The sequence below is a fragment of the Gossypium hirsutum genome, chromosome A01 (assembly GCF_007990345.1).
Source record: "Gossypium hirsutum isolate 1008001.06 chromosome A01, Gossypium_hirsutum_v2.1, whole genome shotgun sequence".
NCBI classification, from domain to species: domain Eukaryota; kingdom Viridiplantae; phylum Streptophyta; class Magnoliopsida; order Malvales; family Malvaceae; genus Gossypium; species Gossypium hirsutum.
Genome location: NC_053424.1, coordinates 89,108,456 through 89,125,518, shown reverse-complemented (window position 1 = coordinate 89,125,518; position 17,063 = coordinate 89,108,456). Strand labels below are relative to the sequence as shown.

General features: G+C 33.4%; 1 non-coding gene across 1 annotated transcript; it reads left to right on the top strand.

The window, feature by feature from the left end:
* Positions 1–1,231: 1,231 nt before the first annotated feature.
* On the top strand, positions 1,232–1,338 carry LOC121207982 (small nucleolar RNA R71). The gene has a single exon (XR_005903040.1). It is a non-coding gene; the product is annotated as a small nucleolar RNA R71 (small nucleolar RNA).
* Positions 1,339–17,063: the final 15,725 nt, after the last annotated feature.

Genomic DNA, 17,063 nt, shown 5'->3' with positions numbered 1-17,063 from the left:
GCATTCTTATTCTAGTTTTGTCATAGCATTTCCCATTATTTATCAGTTATTCATATTACACACATCATTATTCCTTCAAATTACTATTACATTCTTATCACTATTTTCGTCATAACTTTAATCATACTTCATTATAATAACTCAACCATTTTACACCTAACCAATCCTTGTTGAGACAATTTCATTTATCACTTATTACTTGATTCGACGTGTATACTTGCACAACTCGCATATCATTTCACACGTGACAGGAATTCTGGCTTGAACTAGACAGTCCTTCCGAGGTAATGTTTTTTCATTTGACAAAGGTGTTAGTTAATCAGAATTAACTAGTTTATGGCTTATCATATCAGATTTTTCAGGATTTGGCTTCTGAAGAGTAGAATTTTCAACTCTCAGTTGAACTTCCTCAGCTACCTTAAGCTTTAACGTCTTCCTACATCATAAAGTGACAACTTTGCTATATTCTTTGCCTGGAACTCTTGGATTTTCTGTAATGCTAGGAAAAACTCCTTGCGGTTTATTCTGGAGTTTAAAGGTTAATCGGCCCACTTGATTCTCCAAATTCCTCAACGTTGCTGCTTGCCCTTTGATTAGTGCATCATTCTTCACCATGTATGCTTTCAAATAGTTCTCCAAACTATTGGAAGATTTAGCTTACGATGGTTTCTAAACTTGCTAAGTGAACCCTGGTGGTTGATTTGGTCTGGTTTGCATGTAAATGTTATTAGGACCGACTCCTTGGTTACACCATGAGAAATTTGGATGGTTTTTCCATAAGGGGTTATAGAAGTTGGACTGTGATCCTAGCCCACTACTATTTTGATTATGATTTCCCATATAATAAAAGGACTTTGGATTTGATAGGCAATTTTCAAACGAGTGTCCATCTCCACGATATACATAAGAAACATTTTCAAATTGACTTAGTGGCTAAGCTACAACATTATTAAGACCGTTAATAGTAAAATTTTTAAGCATTGAGGATATAGAAGATACCTAAGCTGCCAGCAAAGTAAAGACATCAACGTCATATACTCCTTCTATTCATCTTTTTGAGGCTGCTCGGTTGGTTAAGCATTGATAGTTATTATTGGCAATTCTTTCAATAATCTCGTAAGGCTCGTTGTGAGACTTAGAAAGGAAGGCTCTATTTGTCAAAGCATCCACCATCATTCTAGTATGAATGTTGAGAGCAATATAGAAAGTCTATATTTGAATGCAATAAGGAATGCCATGATAAGGGCACTTCCATAATAACTCCTTTAACTGCTCTCATGCCTCTTATAAAGATTCTTCATTAAGGTGCTGAAGTGAAGTGATTTTATTTCGAAACTTTGCAGTTAGAGATGGAGGGAACTATTTCATTAAGAAACGTTTAACTAACTCTTGCCATGTAGTTATAGAACAAGACGGTAGGGAGTTTAACCATGCTCCTGCTCTATCTCTTGAGGAGTATGGAAATAATCCTAGTCTCAAGACATCGTCAGTGACCCTGACTAATTTGAATGAGTCACTTACTTCTATGAACAAGCGAGGGTGAAGATGTGGATAGTCAGTAGGCATCCTACTAAATTGACCCATATTTTTCAACATTTGGAACATGACTGGCTTTAGTTCAAATTGCAGTGCCTTAATTTTGGGTCTCACAATGCTCGGATTAAGCTCGTTGAAGAGAGGAATGACATATTACCGAATGAAACAGTTTATATCATCGATAACCATGATCGAATTGTGAGCATTAAAAGTAAATGCTCCTCCTTAAACATTGTAACACCCATATCCCGTTTTTGTTGCTAGATTAAGGATCAAAGTGTTAGAGAATCAAACAGAACACTTTATCTTAATTAAAAACAAATATTCAATTAATTTATAAACATATATCAATTCATAGAATAAATATTCACATGGCCCTTAATTCAAGTTTACGAGGCCCTAAATTAGTTTGAAAGTAATCAGGGATAAAAAATGAATCAAAACATAAATTTTAGGAAAAAGTTAAAAATTTAGAAATAGGGGTCACACTGCCGTGTGGCTAGGCCGTGTGACACAGCTCAAACCATGTGAGCATTAGAAGTAGGGACACACGATCGTGTCCCAGCCCGTGTCATAGACCGTGCAACTAACTGACTTGGCTTACATGGCCATTTCGAAGGCTGTGTGCTACCTCGTGTAACCTACTGACTTGAGACACAATACTGTGTCTCAGCCCATGTCTCAGACCTTGTGAAACCTACACCAAAACTAACAAAACACTCACAACCATGTGGGGTGACTGTGTGTGGCACACGTCCGTGTGACAACCCATGTCCTAGGCTGTGTGCTTCCAAATTAACCCTTTAAACAAACTAAAGTCAACCTAAACTTACACATCAATAGACACCATTTCCACAAGCATTCATAAGACCAAAAGTCATTACAAACTTGCTCAAAATATACCAAATCAACTATTATATATGTTCTAACCAATGTACCAACAATAGGTACCACAATTACAATCAACGTTGAACCTATTCAACAATATAATTTCCATCACTTAGCATACCTTATGCATACCAAATGACCATATCACAAACATATGAAACAACCTTCTTCTTTCTACTTACATAAGAGTATGCATAACTACTATCATCTCATATGAATATACATCACTTACAAGTTTTCATCAAAAGACATAAACAAAAATGAACTTGACACAATTAAAAAACAAATCAATCACCAAAATAACACTTAAAACCTTATTACATTCAAATCATACCAAAATAACACACAACCCTATACATGCCACTTATAACCATTTCAATATATTCAAAAGCTACCAAAGTGGATCGATGGATAGTGTGATTGTGCTCCAACAAAGATTCCAACCGTTCAAGCTTTCCGATGATCTACAAAACAAAGAAAACAACTATATAAGAAACTAATGCTTAGTAAGCTCATATAAAAAAAACTTAAACTTACCAATTGCATTGAATTAATCAACCATGAGAAAATTAATTTAATCAAAGACCAAATTTCCTTTTCCTGTACATCATACAATTCCATTAACTAGAAAACAACATTAGTATTAGCTCTCATATCATTTAATTTGACTAATTCCTCTATTTGAACGATAATAATAATTTATCACATCTTTATCAATTAATTTTAACATAACAAAAATAACTATTTAAATTCATCCAAAATGGAAAAGATAATAATTTCCATCCTTAAACGAACTTACATCGACAAATACAGTTGTAACAATGAAGTCAACGATTAATTCAACACATAGTTTTTCCTCGATTTTGATTCATTTAGTTTGTTTTGTGATCTAAATAATAAGGTTTCACTCAACTAATTCATTTAATAACTTAAAATAATTAATTTCACTTATAACCCTTATTAATGAGAAATTTACAAAATTACCCCAATGTTTTACCTTTTATTCAATTTAGTCCTTAGACCTATAACTTGTAGATTTACCATTTTAAAAGATAACTCATGTTATTCGATTTCTTAGGGGTCTAAAACAGCCCACATCTTTAACAAATTCACATTATTTCCCTTGAATTTTACTATTTAAACAATTTAATCCCTAACATTCAAAATCACTTAACAAAATATTAATATTTAGCTATCAACTTTAAAAATTCATCCATTAAAATAAAAACACTTCAAAATCATTCATGGAAAATCCTTAAACCTTTAACGATTTTACAATTTGACCCCTGGGTTAACTCAATTAAGCTAATACGAGCTCAAAAACATAAAAATTACTAAAAACGAGGTTCAAAATCTTACAATGCAAAAGAAATCAGCCATGGTCGAAGCTTAATGCTAAGAATAATAGTGGTTTTCCATCATTAAATTCGGTGGAGAAGAAGCATTTTAGAAGATGATACATTTTGTCATCTTTTACACTAATTACTATTTACCTATTTACTATTTTAACCTTTAAAATTCATGAAATTTACCATGCAACCTATCCATGAATATCCATCAATATTAAATATGGTATAATTACCATTCAAGTCTATTAGTTTATCTTTTTAAAGATTTTTTGTAACACCCCTTACCCGTGTCTGATACCAGGATAGGATACGAGGTTTACCAGACTTTAATTAAAGCACTCAGCCAAAGTCGGGCTATAAAGAAAATTTTTTTTTATTTAAAACTTTTCGTTCTCAAGTACAACGTCCCTTAAACGGGTTTACGAGGCCTAAATCATATGTTGAGGTGGTTCGGGACAAAACTGAAGATAATGGAAATGTTTAAGGACTTAGAAAATTTTCATCGTGAAACAGGGCCACACGCCCGTGTGGAAGGGCAACACGCTCATGTGGCCGTTTTGACATAGCCGTGCTGAAGGCTCATGTGATTCACACGGCCTAAGCACGAGGGAATACGCCCATGCCCCAAACCCATGTGAATTTAATTCCAAATTCGAACCTAGAGGGTTTTCATCAGGTTGAGCACACGCCCATGTCTACAGCCCGTGTCCCTCACATAGCCATGACACACCCATGTCGTAGCTCGTGTGTAAAAATCTTGACATTCTGTTTCTAACGTCATCAACTCTTAAGGGTCACACGGCCAAGGCACACGCCTGTGTGCTAGGTCGTGCCCTTCCTACGGCTGAGACACACGACCGTGTCTCTGTCCGTGTGTTTACTACCATGCATACTGACTTGTAAAATTGAAGTGCAAGGGACACACGGCTGGACTCCACGCCCGTAGGGTAGACCATGTGTCACACACGGTCTAGACAAGCTCGTGTTGAAAAAAATAAGGCTATTTACCAAGCCTCATTGCCACTCTTACTTGCACTAACTTACCCAAGATCAACCAAACCAATACAAGAATAACATATATAACCAAATTAGCCACAAACAATGGAAATTTGCATCAAATGCATCTAATAATAATTAATATTAGCCAACATTAATGGCCTATACAAAATGTTATCACATCCATCATAAGGGCCAACACTTGTGGCTAATCGAACAAGACACTAAACCAAAGATTCGAGTCCCTATACATGCCAAAACTACAACATTTAAATTAACTATACCAAAGCTTCAAGTGATAGTGTGATCAATGCCTCTGACGTCCCTTGATCCCCGATACGAACCTGACAGCACTATAAGAAAATGGAAAGGAATGGAGTAAGCATAAAGCTTAGTAAGTACATATATGCAAATAATGTATAAGTAGGAATTCATTTATCAGATGATAATTTATTAAACTTGAATGATATATACCATTTAAACCTCTTTATCTTACTCTTCACTTCATTTACGCATACTAGCTACATCTCGTCACATAATAAGGCCTTATTCATAAGTTTAGTACACATACCTGTAATCACCCGTAAAATAACTCAAGTTCATTCTCTCTAATGACATACCTCATTGGAATTATCACCAACTCACTTTTTGAATTACCCTTTGAAATCACAGAATACTAATGGATACACGGGAAGTTCGCACCTAAGTACCATATAAGTAGCCAGAGCTACATCATGCTATGTAATGCTCGCATTTTGAGCTACTCACGGGCCTTTCTACCAAGTCAGTACTCGAACCCCATAGCACTATCATACAACGCCTGCTCATTAAACTACTCACGGGTCTATACACAAAGTCTGTACTCGGACCCATATAGCGTTAACATGAAATGCTCGCTCAACGAGATACTCACGGGTTTAGTCACAAAGCCATTATCCGGACCCATATTACATATAACATTCATCTCATGAACTCAGATACAACTCATGAGTTCAGACCACCTAGTTTCTCATGACCTACTTTTTGTATTCTATACTATTCCTGAGGTTCAATGGGATTTCAAATCTAACCCATTGTCATCGTACTTGTTCATAATGTAGGTTACTCTTATATCACACTATTTATACTTTCATGGCAACAAATAATATTTTGATCCATGATAACGATTAAAAATTCAAATGTATATATTACCACATTTAAAAGTAAGCTACAATGAAAAATTATTTACATATGTACTTACCTCGGTATAAAAAGATGGGAACGAGTTTAATCCTTGTAAACTTAATTTTTTCCCCGACCAAGACCTGAATCACATTTCTCTTGATCTAAAACGTCGAAATTTAGCTTATTTAAGACTCAAATCATTCAGTTCAACTCAAGACTCATACTTTGGTAAAATAACTATTTTGCCCTTAAACTTTGCAGAAATTATGATTTTACCCCTAGGCTCGTAAATCAATTTTTATCATATTTCTTTAAGTATTAAGCCTAATTGAATTATTTTTATACTAGCAGCAACCCATAATTCTCATTAATTCACACATTCACCATGTAATTTATAACTTATGCAAAATGGTTCTTAGCTAGGGTTTCTATGAAAACCTCTTCACAAAAGTTGTTTGTTTAACAACCAAGATTCATTTTTTCCCTAAAATTTTAGCTAACAACATACATGCTTTCATGGCAAAACCCTAGACCCTCATCCATTTTGCAAATTAGTCCCCTTTTTAGAAAGCTCATGTTACAAGGGGTACAAAAATACAAAAATCATCAAGAATAACCTTCAAAATGACTTACTTGCAAGAGATACAAATGGCTGATATTTTGAGCTCTCTAAACCCCCTTTTTGATGTTAAAAATCGGTGAAGAAGAAGATTATGAAGTGATATCATCCTTTATTTATTTTATTTCTATTTTATCAATTAAGCCACCAAAACTCACCTAACATTTGACCATTTGAATTTTCCTTGTCTCTTGGCCAGCCATCACTTATCTAATGGCCTAATTTCACTTTAAAGACCCCCCAATATAGGTTCCCTAGCAACTTGACACCTTTGCCTATTAAAATAGGACTTTTGCACTTTATGCGATTTAGTCATTTTTCACAATTAAGCTTACAAACGTTAAAATTACTTCACCAAAATTTTAATACACTCAAATAATCATGCTATGACACCAAAATAATAATAAAAATAATTTCTCAATCTTGAATTTGTGGTCCCGAAACCACTATTCTGACTAAGCCCAAAATCGGGCTGTTACATTTTTTATCCATTTGACTAATGGAAACCAACTTTTGCACCTTTTATGATTTAGTCCTTTTTAATTAATTAACTATCTAAACATTAAAATTTCTTATCCAAAATTTAATATAACCTTAATAACACTCTTTAAATATTAGCTTTGGTTTATAGAAACAAGGTCCTGATATCTTATTTTCTAAACCCACTTAACTTTAAGGATTTACCACTTGGACCTGATTATTCAATCAAATAACATAAATTATCAAATCAAAATTTATTATAAATTATATTTGACTCATAAATATTAAAACATAATGTTTAAAAATTCATTTGTTGGATTTGTGGCCCCGGAACCACTGTTTCTGACACCACTAAAAAACAGGGTGTTACAAACATGTTGTAGAGGATCCGTGTTTACTTGAAAACTATTAAAGTAAAAAAAATAAAAATAAAATTGAACCAATTTACAAGATAATAAAAGAAAATAAAAAAATTAATAAATTTAAAAATAAAATAAAATAAAATAAAAAACAAATTGGAAAGAATAATTTCACAAAAAATGATTAAGGCAATAGTTCTTGGCAACGGCGCCCAAAACTTGGTTTGCGATAGAATGTACAAGTGTACACAGTTGTTACCAAGTAATAAGTAAGTAAAAGAGTTATCATCTCCACAGGGACTATATTTAAATCGATAATTGTAAAATTACTATTCACAAGTTGGTAAAAAAACACAATAATTTGGGATGATAGATGTTAGTAATTAATTAACTAGATGCAAATTAACCTAAATGCAAATGAGATGAAATAAAGTGCAAGGTGATGGTTTAGCAACAATTTCACAAGTTTAACAACAATAACATGAATAAGCTAGAATAATTAGAACACTTGACTCAATTTATTATCATTATATTTAACAATATTCTAGAAAAATTTCATGGCAACTCGATCATTCATTGACTTGGAATCTTATATAAGTTCTTTTGAAATCTTATACTTAGAAAAACATATATATTTCTATGTTCATATTTTACTAAGGATTCCTTAGAATTTATGTTAAGTAATAGGGATGGATTAGGTTTGAAATAATTTAATCATACAAACCTAAAGTAATGCAAGGTAATAGAGCTCTCCCAAGTTATTCTGAACCTTTAAGTTAATCAGATAGGATCTAAATTAAGCAAGCACTTTCCAATTATCGTGTCCATTAATTTCCATATGGTAAAGATTTATCAACTAATTCTAATTCATTCAAACATATTTTAATGCATGAAATACATAAATGATTTTAATTGAAAGCATGAACAATTGAGGCACATAACATCATAAACATAAATCAAATGAATTTTATCAAATTATTGCTATCATTCCAGCTAAAACAAACTTAAGTCATCATTGTTAATGGAAATACAATTAAACAATTTGTAAACATATTTGAATAACTAAGAACAAAAATAAAGAATAAGGAAGAAGGAACTCTTGATGATTTCGACGATTCATCGAAGATCAATCGTGGTGGCTTCCTTTAATTCTCGTGATTTCTCCTTCGCAAACTACTCCTTAAGGTGGTTGGCCAAGAGATTTTTTCTCAAGAGAAATGCTAGCTAAAGGGAAGTGGGGAAATGGAGGGCTTATGTGCATAAGAGAGGATAAAAAGATGAGAGAAAGATGAGAGTTGGGGATATGTGGGATAATTGAAATGGGAGATGAATGGTGGTATTTATAGTAGAGGAGCGGCATGAGAGTTTGCTAAAAATAGCTTGGGGGTCCTTGGATTGCACCATTGCTTTGCCAACCATGAAATGCGGGATGGGAGGTTGGTGGTTATTTGATTTGACGACCGGGTCTCCCTTGATTCATGGCATAGGTTAGATGAAAATCAAGGCTCAAGTTGGGGGCTAATTTGTGATTTTTTACATGTGTAAGGGCCTTCAATTTAATTATCCCAAAGCTAATTTGGGTTGCTATTGATGGCTTGCTAAATTTGGGCTTCTCTTCCTCTTATTGGACGGTTTTGGTGAGCCAATTGAGAAGCAACTTAATTCTCTTTAGCAACCATTTTTAAGCTGGATTAAAGTAATATTCCTAAGCCCAATTCATCCTCTAGCTGTCCACATAAAGTTTTTTTTTTTCACATGCATTTGTGTTCTTATTGACTTCCACATAAACTAATTTGGTGGTCCAACTATAGCAAATTGAGTGAAATTTAACATGTAGCATAAAATAGTAAAATTATGTAAAATTAATACTAATTTTCATAAAATTACTTACTTTACTAAAATTATACTCAATGTTTAAATATGAACTAAAATGACTGAATTAGTTGTCCATATACTTGAAATTTGCATAGATTACAATTAAAAATAGGCTTGAAAAACCTATATATTTTAGACGTATCATACCCTAAAAAGATGAATCTTATGGCAGATTCTGTATTGAAACCATTTTGGCGCATTCAGTATGGCTTGTAACTGATTAGAAAGATTAGAAAGGCACAATGTCTTTATGGGCTACGGTAAAGTGTTATGCAATACCATGATTCAACTGTGAATAATGAAGTGATTATATGTAGAAGAGGTGATGGGTACACATAAAAGAAGTGTATTTAGAATAAGGATTTTTCTAATTGTATATATAAAGGAAGGCACCTATTATATGTATGTATGATCAAACATGAATTATGGTGAAATGGTGGGTTAAAGTTATGTATTCAAGAGTAATGGTGTTTCGGTCGTATGGACCTCTGTAAAAGAAATGGGTAAAGACTTATGAAGATCAGATTGAAAGAGGTAAGTGGTGTGTCGTAGATGTTGATGGGTAAGTAATGAGTTTAAAGTAAGGCATGATATCCATAAATAATGAAGAATGAAATTCTAAGAAACGTATTCATCAAAAACAAGTTGACAGACCAGAATAATAAGAAAGTCACAATTAATCTTCAGTAACAATGTGCAAGCATTGTGCAAGTAAAGGATATTTTTCTCACTAAGTTCTTATGAGCTTACATGAGTTTATATTTTTTTTTTAGGTTGATTATAAGTATGCGCTAAGAGGAATGATTCCAAGATTATGCCAAAGGATAGGGCGTATCGGGATATTATACATACAAAGCGAGCTTAGTGATGCATCCGACGACTGATTTGTTTGAGAATTCCACATTTTGGGGCGTCTGTAACATATTAGGATTTCTAATTAAATAACATGGTAATTTGATCACCTCGTCTTGTAATTGTATTTACTTCTTAAACATGCATTTGTATTCAAGTTAGAAGTTTTCTAATTAAGTTGTAGTTGATTGAAATTTGGATAAGTAGTTTAGGATTTGTCTGCATAAGTGTGGTAATACTTAAGATCTAGATCCGGTTAAACAAATCAGGTTTGGGACTTTACAAGTTTGGTATCAGAGCACGATTTAACCAGTTCTTGGACTGAGAAAAAATGAAGGAGCCCTGTAGGCATAATACATCGAACCTAATAGAGTTCCTTAATTATGTTGAAATTATTCCATTATGTGATAAATATATTAACAAGAGTTTAATGAAGATAAATAATGATGAAGAAAAATGGACAAAAAAAGGGTAAAGAATCAATTCATTAAAATGAATAAAAGGACGTTACATAGAACGAAAAAAATAAAAGAAAAGATAAAATAAAATGAGATTTAGTCATCTCCTTCAACATGATGCTTAGTGGATTCAGCGGGAACCTTCTCTCCTATGGGGACCTCCTTTGTTTGCCCCACTTCCCTTGGTGTTTGCGTTAAGTCATTAAGCATCTTGGGGCTCTCTTCACCCTCTATTTTCGGCTAGTTAGGGATGAAGAAACCAGCAATTTGTTTTCATTTTGACTAGAAATCTTCCCACACTTTACCTTTGAGATTGTAAACATTGAAATCCATTGAATCAGTAGAAATGTCTTTTAAGAAGTCGAAGTTTACCTCACTCAAGTCCATGGGACCAACAGCCATTTGGGCGTGGAGAACCAAGTTAGCGTTCAACTTTGGCATTACCTCGTCAAGTTCTTGGTTGTGTCCTCTTGGTATTTTTTAAAGGCTTCATAATTGGATTCGAGAAGACTATCCAATTTAGCCTCATAGTGTAGTTTCTGGGTCTTGAGCTGCTCCCTTAATAAGGACTTGCCCTCCTCCATTGATTTAATCTTTCCTTCCAACAGTTTATATTGATCCTCTGTGTCTTTGTTTTTGAACTTCTAAGACATGACACATGAGTCGAGACATTTGACTTTGCTTTTAAGAACCTGTTCATTGTAGCGTAGCTCCTCTATCATCTTAATTTTTTACTTATTTGACTCCTCTAAGCTTACGACCTTGGCTTTATGGTAATTGTTGAACTCTTAAAGGGTTCCACTTAATAGCCCATATTCTATAGGTAGAGCTTGGGTAGATTTGACCATCTGCAAAATAGGAGATGAGTTTGATTTTGATGCAATGTAAATAAAAGGTGGTATCCGCAAGTATACGAGTCGAGTTGTAATATAGATTTTACAACGGTGTAGGTGAGTACTTCAAGGATCGTACCCAATGGAGACGAGTGCTAAATCAATTTCAACCTAAACACTAAAAGATATAATTAGTATTTTAAATTAGTTATAGTACAAAACATAAAACAAAATTTTTTAGGGTTTTTATAATAATAAAAATAAAATAACATAAAAAGATAAAAATTAAAGAGACTAAATTGTAAAGTAAAGAAAATCTTGATTATGGGTGATTAGCTTGCTTTGGTAATCCCCATTAACTATCTCTTCAAGTTCTTTGTCAATTAACAAGTTGTTATGCTAACAGGTTCTTTTGATCTTCCACTAACATAACAAGTCAGCAAGGACTACTTATCTTCTGACCTCACAGTCTAGACTGGTTTGGAGTGAAGGTGTTCATAGTTGGGCCATTCCAATTTTGGGTTAATTCCCACCTTAATAACTTCCCAGGTTTGTTAGGAATAGGGTTTGTTTCACATTTTTCCTTTTCCAAACAACTGATCCTTTGAATAACCCTACAAAACAGTTAATAGATCATACCTCCACTCGCTAATCCCCTATAGAGGGATTTGTTTCTCATGGCTTCCATAGACAATATAATATCAATATAAAGAGCAAACATGCTAAATAAATTGTCAGTATAGAGTTTACAAAAGAGATTAATTGTATTAAGAATTGATTATGAATCCACAAAGTTTAACGAACTCCTCAAATCAGATCTCTTGAAAATAAAGAATAACTGAAAATAAATTCTAAAAACCTAAAAAAGAAAGAAAACTAAACTAAAATTAAAAGACTAGTTCTAAATTGAATGAATGGTCTCTATAACATGTGCCAAAGGATCCTATTTATAGATTCTTATTGGTCATCATCCTTAACCCTAGGTTAGCTGATGTTTTTGAGCTGTAAGTTTGATTGTACAGACCAAAATGCCCCTATTTCGTGTTTATCTCTCGTCTAGTGTCAATGTCGTGACACATTAAGATTTGTGTCATGACATAGCAGTCAGTGTACTCCTCTTGGGATATCTTCCGGGGTATGTCACGACACCACTAGTCTGTGTCGTGACATCAAAGACAGTTTCGTGATTTCTTTATTCTGCTCCCTATGTTGCGACATCGAGCATTCCATATTGAGACATAGTGACCAGTATTTGTCTATTACACCTTCTAGTGATCTCCTACACACTTATATAGTTCATCAGCTAACCCTCAGGCCTCATTCGGCCCCTAAGGTCAATAAAAGACTCAATTTGCCCATTTTATTAACTAAATGAAAACTTTAAGAAAACATAATTAGAACTTGATAAAACACTTGTCTTTAAGCTCCTAAAGTGTGAAAATTAATTTAATCTACTACACTGAATTACAGCAAATAAAAGTCCCTTACGCTTAATTCATTACTTGTCCTCAAGCAACATAGACATAAGCAAGAAATAGAAGTGAGCAAATATGATACAAGTTTTGACTTCGGAGCACATGAATTAGGCATTTCAAATTCACTAACAAATTTAACATGATGAATAACTAGTTTACCACTTTTGACCACAAACATCTAAGTTTAGTATGTTACAAAGTGTACAAGTATTGAGGGTCTCACTTGTAGGAATCCATCAATAAATCATACAAGTAATTTGATTATCCTAACAGGATATAAATAGTCATTTATATGCTTGTTTAAAGAAATGCCCATTCTTACATAAGGATACTTAAGTCACATAAGACTTTTTGGCTTGTAATGTTCTGAAGCTTAGGATAGGTATAGAATTCAAGAATGGTAAGCATTAAGAGGGTTACAACATGAAAATAGTTTTACACATCGTATCGATCCCTATTCTTCCCCTTAATGACCCTTACCCGCTCACGACTTTATTTCTCCTTCTCTCACCTTCCTTGTCTTTCCATATATAGGAAATCATAGCATGATATAATAACTACGGCTAGCCTACGAGTTTCTGTGCACTAATGAACGAGTTTCTCTTTCTTTTGTGACTTTTTCACTTTCTTTTTTCAATTTATCTCACTCAAGAATGCTTTTTATTTTACAAGAACTTTTCTACTAATATAACTTTTTCTTTTTTGAAATTTTCTTTTGTTTTACGCTTTCAAGATAACTTATAGTTCCCATATCACATCAATTTTTCCTATTTCACTCTATTTTTACAAACCATACCGTGATGTATCTACTTAACCCTCAATACGTATGGCCAGACGTCTATAGTCGTGTAGTGCAGGACCAAAGAAAAAGGGCAAATACAAATTATCATTTTTAGGCTTGGGTGTTTGTAATGAGATTCATCAAGAAGTGTCAATAGGCTCAAAAAACGATTCTAAAGGTGAACATGAAAAGGTCAACTTTTTTGCTCTGGGTGTGTTCCAAATAATGCCTTAGGTCATCCCTTAATACCTCAATATGCACAAATTTAATCCACCAAGTAAACTCACATTCAATCATTTATTATTCATACTAGCATGCTCGTTTCCTTGTATTTTCTATATCATTTGGTACAATTGATTGCTTAATACCTATTTATAGTGGAACATATAGAACTTAATAGTCTAATAATAAAAAATTTAAAATAACCTATTATCATGCCAAATTTATTTGTAAACACAAACGACCTATGTACATGCTCCTAACCAATCACTTGTATTTCTACAAGCTCAAGCACACCAAAAAAAAAAGAAAAATCAAAGAAAAATGTAAAGATTGAAACAAATAAACAAATTTTCTATGTTACCCCCCACACTTTAGTTGACACATTGTCTTTAACGTATAACCCCTAAAGAGATAAGGAAAGAATTTACCTGATTGATCGTGGTCGTTCCAACTACTAATGGTGGGTGCTTCCTCATTTGATCATGTAAAGCTCAAATTTTTTGTGTCTCATTCGTGTTGGGTTCCTACATAGAAAACTTAAACAAAATGCAATATAACTAAAAATCTACTATTAATCCTACTCCTACAGTGTATGAATCAAAATTATCCCCAAAATTAATACAAGTCTTTAAAAAAGAATTAAAAATTATTCAATCTCCTTCCTTAAAATCCATCTCCTTGCTTTCGTCGTCCTCCTCATCCTCTCTTTCCTCTTCGCTTTCATGTACCTCTTCTTCTTGTTCTAGATTTTTAGCCCAAACATGTCAGGTGTATAATTGGGGACCCGAATGTTATTTTGTGTTGAAAATTCTTGAAAAGTTGGCCCCAATTCTTGCATCTACTAAATCATCCAAACTAGCTTTAGATGACTACTCTCACCAACTTCTTGTTGAGCTTACGTTAACCTCTATGATGAAGCTACTATAGCTATCAATTCTTTTTGTCGTTTGTTCCAATCTTTTATTTATTTGGCTCGTAGTTCTATGTATTATTGGAACAAGGTATCACCGATAATACTTCGATAAGCTTTTAGTGACTACATAGTTGATGTCATAGGTACAACCGCCTTTTTCCATAATGTCATTACTAAATGGTGAAAGAAAACTCCCACCTTCTGGCCACTAATGCATCTCTTTATGTTCTGGTGGATCCATTTGTCGATACACACTTGTTTTTTCTTCATGATTGCATACCATAAAATTGGTTGAAAGGTATTAACATTAGAAACATTTAAAGCAGGTCCTATTCGCGTGCAAATAAATTGAATCCACATTTTAGCCTTTGGATACATAATAGCTTGATGAAAGGACACAAGAAGATTGGTACCTGAACGATATTTCCATTCACCCCTTCATTTATTTAAAAGGTTTATAATGTTATACATATCCATGTCCTGGAAATATTCTAAATCTGTTTCGTTAATAAAATCATTTTCATAGAATGGAGAATTATAAAAGTCGCAGATAATTCTAGGAGTTATGCGCACCTCTTTCCCTCATAGAGGTACTATATCCCATATATAGCCTTTAGTGTTCCTAGACTCTTGGTCCCATAATGATGCTTATAATTCTTGAACTACAGGGACCGCCACACTATCTTTAGGGACCATCCAAAAACACTCCCACCTATGATATCTAACTAAAGGCCATATTTCCTTAAAAAAAATCATGGACGGATCAAATCCCCTCTCTTAGATACAGGTTTTTCCTTGAAGTTCAATGAAATATTTTTCAATATCTGAGTTTGAAAAATTAGAGGAATTTGGAACCATTGACGATTCTGGTTCATTAGTTCATTTAACTTTTCTAAAAGGCATGATTTTTGGTTTCGACTTACTAATGAAATATCAAGAAAATAAATCCAATGGAACAGTAAAAGTTTGAGTTATGAACCCTTAACCTAAGAGATATCATTGGATTACTCGTCAGGCTTTATTTGCTCGTCATTCCTCAGAGTGCTTCCATTCTTTACATTCACAAGTAAGATTGAAAGAAGCAATTTTTCCAAACAAATCAAAAAGAAAAAAAAGGGAAGATTGAGTTTTAAGGTTTAAGATATTTGGGAAGATTTAAAAGATTAAATGAGGTAAAGGGTGTTTAAACAAAAGTTAATGTTTTCTTAGGTTAAGAAATAAGTTTTTTAGGGGTTTAAAATTGGGTAATTTAAGGGTTGAGCCGTCAGGTTGTGTGAATGGGATCTATGTCATGACATCCCTTGCAGTTTGTCATTGTCATGACATTGGGGTTTGGTGTTGCGACCCACTCTAAATTTTTGGATTTTTTAGTATACTAACTATGGTGCTGCGACACTTATGGTTTGTGTCATGACATCAAAAGCATTTCCTTAATTTTAAAAGTTTCCCTTAGTGTTGTGACATAGGATTCCTATGTCATGACATAGGATTCCTGTGTTGTGACACAGGCTCTATTCTCACTCAAAAATCCATTTTCTAGAATGCTACGTTTTCTTATAAAATACAAAGTTAATGTGAATTAAAATCTGTATTAAACAGTTGCCTAAAAATACAATATTTTACTAATGTTAAGCATCCAGTAAAATATTTTAAATCTTATTGCCGGATTCATCTAACAATATAATCAGTTCACCAATAGGTAATTCTTTTGTTCTGTCAGTATTAGTCTATCGTCCATCGTGCCATTCCACCTTTGCCCACTTGTCCCTTTCCTTAAACCTATTTATTCTTTCTGCATGCATAAAAGGAAGTGTCTCTCTTGATTAAGGAATGTTAGAAATAAATAATTTTTTGCACTGCTCCCATAACTTCCTCTTACTTTCCTCGCATGGTTAATGGCCACATTTTAAAGTTTCAGTCTCACCATTGACTTTCATGGTTAATTCATTTTTATTTAAAACAATGGTGGACCTAGAAGTGACTAGGAAAACTCTACATGATAAGAATCGTATCTCACCATTTTCTTCAAAATCAAGCAACACAAAATTCACTGGAATAATAAAACTGCACATTTTGACTAACACATCGCCTAATACACCTGTAACTCCCTGATTTTGTAGTCGAAACCATTAATCTGAGGTCGGAGAAATTTTTTTTATTTTATGTGTTATAGCATATTATATGAGTGTATGAAAATTTTGGTGAATTAATTGAGAAAAATGACTAAATCGCATAAAGTGCGAAAGATTTGTTCTACAACCTA